Source organism: Impatiens glandulifera, chromosome 1 (assembly GCF_907164915.1).
Source record: "Impatiens glandulifera chromosome 1, dImpGla2.1, whole genome shotgun sequence".
Taxonomy (NCBI): domain Eukaryota; kingdom Viridiplantae; phylum Streptophyta; class Magnoliopsida; order Ericales; family Balsaminaceae; genus Impatiens; species Impatiens glandulifera.
The window spans coordinates 8,904,705-8,910,561 of NC_061862.1; the positions used below are offsets into that span (position 1 = coordinate 8,904,705).

The window sequence follows — 5,857 nt, forward strand, 5'->3', positions numbered from 1 at the left end:
TCATCTCCAAAATGCTTCATTCTCATCATTGCTGCCCGTGTTCACTTGAATCGACCAAACAGAAGAATTGTCATCCTCCTCTGTTGATATTGACGACGAATTCTTGCTTCCTCGTTGACTTGGGGTTACCATGTCTCGAGGTTGGCTGGAGGCAGCAGCTATGATCCCGAAAATGATTTGAATGTCTTGGGTTGTGTAATTCTCGTTTCTTGATGCAACACTAGAGGAAGGGAACCATCTCTAAGTGTCCCACCAATAAGTAAACCAATTAGGAGAGTATTGTGCAACGTGTAATGCCTATTGATCGTGTGAGTATTGTTCATAATAAGCTTCTTTTGCTATCTGGTTAGGGAAACCAGGCCACCAGTAATTCACAACCGGAGCAATTAGCGCCGCTCATGCTAATCTGTGTGGAATGTACTTAAGACAGCCTCCAAGCGGCTTGACCGCCCATGGAAACCAATATTCAAGGTAGAATTTAGGTCCAATTTTCAAATGATCAGCCAATTCTTGTAGATCAAGAGCTAAACTCTTCATGATTCGTTTCACCATAATCATGTCTGTCAAAACTCACCAAGAACACTCCTAGCTCCTCTATTATTTCCGGTGTAAGTATGTTGGGGTCGAGTCGACTAGAAGTGAAAGGATGAAGAAAGATGATGTTATGGGTGACATTGATTTTGGGAACGCCTTGTTCTTGATAAGCAAGATGTCTTCCATCTCTGAGCTTGAGTCTGGTTGCTGTGATGGGTGGACCTCCATTGGAACCACTGATTTTGGGAGGGGGAGGGTTTGCTATTTGATATGCCCATCCAAACACTTCAATAAAGAATATCAACAATCTCTCTACATCTTTCTTTTTTTACTAGAATAATAAAATATAGAATAAAGCCCTCCACACCAATGGTTGTTTCGGACATTAGCGCAATAAAAAATCTCTAAAATTCTTAACCTTGAAGCTTTAAGTATAAATTGAAATTGTATTATTAAAAATAATTTAAACAATTAAATATTTTTTTATATAAGAGTTTTAATAGTAATTAATTAAATTAATTAATTAATTACTAACTAATTAACCAAATTATTTTAAGTGCACAATAAGGACTCTAGCAAGTTCAATCAAGTTTTTCCTATTATTTATATTAATTCTCTTTCCTAATTAATTCATATAAATATATTAAATGAGTTTTTTTAAAAGATAAAATAAATTATATCCTATATATATATATATATATATATATATATATATATATATATATATATATATATATATATATATATATATATATATATATATATATATATATAATTATTTATTCTATTATATAATTATCATATATAATTTTTTTATTTATTATTAATATATACAAATTAATTTTTTAATTATATTTTACTATATTTATATATTTTAATTATATTTATATATATTTAAATATATACTAATTAAAAAGATAAATAAAGTTGAAAAAAATAAAAAATAATCTCTTTAATCATTAATTAATTATATATATATATATATATATTTGTATATAACGTGCTATAGATACTAGTGTGAGTAATGATAGAATTGAGTAGCAACAGATTTGTTGGAATGGGTCTACTAATAATTTTAGAATGATATATACATTTATTTAATAAATAAAAAATCATTTTGTTGGGTACTTAATCATTTATTCTCTTATTTATTAAAAATGTTTAAATTAAAAAATTGGTTAAATGTATTATAATTAATTAAAAACATTATTTAATTTTATTATTTTAGGTCATTAAAAAATACGAGTTAAATATACTTCACGTGAATTTGTACGCTATACTTGCTAGTGTGAGGAATGATAGGATTGGGTATCCCCAGATTTGTTGGAATGAACCAACTTATCATTTTAGAATGATATATACATTTTCCTTACTTAATATAATTTTTTTATTTTTTTTTTACTTAATCTTTTATTCTCTCTTATTTATTAAAAAATGATTTTTAATAATACAAATATTTAAATTAAAAAATTTTGGTTAAATGTATTATAATTAATTAAAAAACATTATATAATTTTACTATTTTAGGTCATTAAAGAATACGAATTACTATATTAATATTATATAAATATACTTTTTTCCTAATTAGATTTTATTTTATTTTATCTCTTATATAAATATATTATTTTTCATAATTTTTTTCACACAAATTATATAAAATATATATTATCTTATTAATTAATTTATATTTATATATTTAATATTAAATATTTATTTCTCTAACCATAAATCATTCTTTATTTATCATGATATACACAATAATATTTTGTGTTATTATCAATAAAAACATTTTCCCTCACAGTGGTAAAGTTGATGACCAAAAAGTTGAATTGTTGTGTAGCTAGGATTTAAAAAGCGAAAAAGAAGACTCTAATTATGCAACATTAATAGAGAGGGTCTACTTGTTCTAGATCTCAATAATAAGACCTTTATTAGGATCGGGTACAACGATAGAGACGGGGGTCTGACTATGTTGGACGCTTACACACTTCGTTAGAAGTTAATAACCGTTTCTATTCTTCGCAAGTTGTCACAAACTTTTGAACGAAGTTCAAGTGCGAAAATGTTTGTTTAGATTTGAAGCGGTAGATAAGGGATTGGAAAATACAAAAAGTAAATAACACAAGACACAAATGTTGTTTATGGATGTTCGGAGTAAACTCTCATATGTCACCTCTTGGGAAGAATATTCACTAGAAGACTTTGGTTTGAATACAACGCTTATACAAACTCAGTCGGACAACCAGGACTTAGACACTACTTGTTTCTGAACTCTTAGTACACAACATTTGTTGAATATATATTATCTATTCAACTTACAAGCAATCACACAGATGTAAGGATTAATATAATGTTTTGTATGAACTGTTTCAGATGCGCGCAACTTCCCTGAAATAATCAAACTCCAATTATTATTTGCAACTGGTGAGATTCAAACCCTAGCCACACACCCGTGTGACATGCGAGAATACTTACCACTGTACTACAACACCCTGTTGTTATATTTAAATATATTAATATGCTTGATATGACTTAACAATTATATATATAATTTAACTTATATATAATTGAACTTAGTTTTATCCATTCATTATCAAAATCATTTTATAAATCATGATCTAACAATTTTTCCCGTTTTGATTTTGAAAAAGGGAATTGATTTTGAAGAGATTTTTTCACCGTTGTGCAGAGGTCATCCATCAGAGTTGTGTTAGCATTGGCTGCTAGTCAAGATTTGGAAATTAAACAACTTGATGTGAAGACTGCATTTCTCCATGGTAACTTGAAGGAATAGATCTATATGGAGCAACCCGAGGGTTTGAAAGTTAAAGGTAAAGAAGATCTTGTTTGCAAGTTGAGAAAAAGTCTATATGGGCTCAAACAAACGCCTAAACAATGGTATATGAAATTTGACTCATTCATGGAAGTAAATGGATACAGTAAGACTACTTCTGATTAGGGGTGTGAATAAGTAGAGTCGCTCGTGAACCACTCGGTCAAAGCTCGATTCGAGTTCGGTCAAAATAGAATTCGAGCCGAGCTCGAGCCAGCTCGTTTAAGATTCGAGCCGAATTCGAGCTTAGGTAAGACTCGCTTGATGGCTCGTCAAGCTTTTTCGAGCCAAATCATATTTTTTTTAATGAAAATTTAAAACACCCATAAGATTATTTATGAACTTATTGTTTATTATACTGATACCAAAATTATTGATACATAAAAGGTATGAGATTTTCAATATTTAGTATATCAAGATATACCAGAATAATAAATTAAAAAATATATATTGTATAATACTTATAAGGAAATAAATATATTGATATTAATTTAATTACGGAAACATAATTTTTAAAAATCAAATAAAAAATATAATTATATTGTAATATTATTTAATATATGTAATCTCATTATGTTATATTTTTATAAGATATAAAGGTATTTTTATTTTACTATAAAGTATTTTATTTTGCAAGAAGACTGAAGAGACTGCCCATTGATACTTCTTCAACAAACTTACACCTCGTTTCGAAGTCCTAAATCTCGTTCCGGTAAAACCCTAAATCTTGTTCAGTTATTGCTCTCTTTAAGCACTAAATTTATATAGTAGTTGTTGACCTAACCCATTTTTAATATAAGATATTTATATATAAATATATTTAAATTCGAGCTTCGAGCTTATCGAGCCTATCGAGCAAAACTCGAGCATATGGTTATTTGATCAAGTCGAGTTCGAGCTTAATATTAAAAGCTTGATCGAGCTCAAGCTCGAGCTCGAGCCGAGCCAATAAGAAACGAGTCGAGCCGAACTCGAGCCAGGGCTAATTCGAGCTCGGCTCGGCTTGTTTACACTCATACTTCTGATCATTGTGTTTTCATCAATAGATACGACGTTGATGATTATGTTATTTTTCTGCTCTATGTTGATGATATGCTGATTGTTGGGCAAGATATTGCGAAAATTGAGAAGCTCAAAAGGGATTTAAACAAGTCTTTTACGATGAGGATTTGGGTTCAGTGAAACAGATCCTAAGCATGGAAACCACAAGAGACATAAAGAACATAACACTTTGTCTATCACAGGAGAAGTACATTGAGAAGGTACTTGAGAGGTTTGCAATGAAAAATGCAAAATCGTTTCAGTTCCACTTGTAGGTCATTTTAAGTTGAGTTCTAAACAATGTCATACAAGTGAGAAAGAGAAAGAGAAAGATGAGATGAAGAATATACCTTATGTCTCCGTAGTTGGTAGTCTTATGTATGACATGGTATGTACCAGACCGGACATAACAAACGCAGTTGGTGTTGTTAGTCGGTATCTCTCCAACTCGGGAGAAAACATTGGTTGGTTGTTAAGTGGATTCTCAGGTATCTTCGAGGCTCTTCGAAAGTACGTTTATGCTTCGGAAGTGATACTCCTATTTTGGAAGGTTTTACAGATTCTGATATGGCGGGTGATGTTGATTCAAGAAAATCTGTATCATGTGTTTTGGTTACCTTTTCAAGCGGTGATGTTTCGTGGTAGTCAAGATTCTAAAAGTATATTGTTTTGTCTACTACAGAAGTTGAGTATATTGCAGCTACCGAGGCATGTAAAGAGGTGTTGTGGATAAAGAAGTTCCTACAATAGTTGGGCCAAAAGAAAGAGAAGTTCACTTTATTTTGCGATAGTCAAAGTGTCATTCATCTCTCGAAGAATTTAGACTTTCATTCGAGATCCAAACACATCGACGTGAGATATCATTGGATACGTGATGTGCTTGAGGAAAAAGAGCTGAACTTGGAGAAGATTGATACAAGTGAGAATGGTGCAGATATGTTTACAAAGTCCTTGCTTAAGAATATGTTTGAAGATTGTCAGGAGAGAACGGGTTTATTGGAGCCTGCAAAGTTGCGCTGACGGGGGAGATTTGTTGGGGTCAACTCAAATGGTTTTGGGCTTGACAAAAAATAAAGCCTATTAGAGCATTTTATTAATTAACACAAAAAAGGAAGAGAAATAATTTTCTCTCAGATCTCTGCTCCTCTTCCATGTACACTCTGTTTTCTCTAGAGAAGGATTCTGATCTTCCATGTACACTCTGTTTTCTCTAGAGAAGGATTCTGATCAGCCTCCGACCAGTCGACCAGGTCAGTTCGTGTAGATGAGAACATCATCCCTTCTTCTGTTATTCTCTAATCAGCGTCAGCGACTTTAGGTCAGACAATTTCTTTTGCCTCTGTTTTTTGCTAGCCATCTTTAGGACGAAGTTATTTGATGTTTCTTATTAGATTATCTCCAGGTTTGTATTTGACAACATTTGCATATTCATTGAAATAATGGATGGTT

At 31.1% G+C, this 5,857-nt stretch overlaps 1 pseudogene; it reads right to left on the minus strand.

Annotated features, from left to right (window-relative positions):
* LOC124940355 lies at positions 1 to 920 on the minus strand (annotated as a pseudogene).
* Between the last annotated feature and the right edge of the window lie 4,937 nt (positions 921 to 5,857).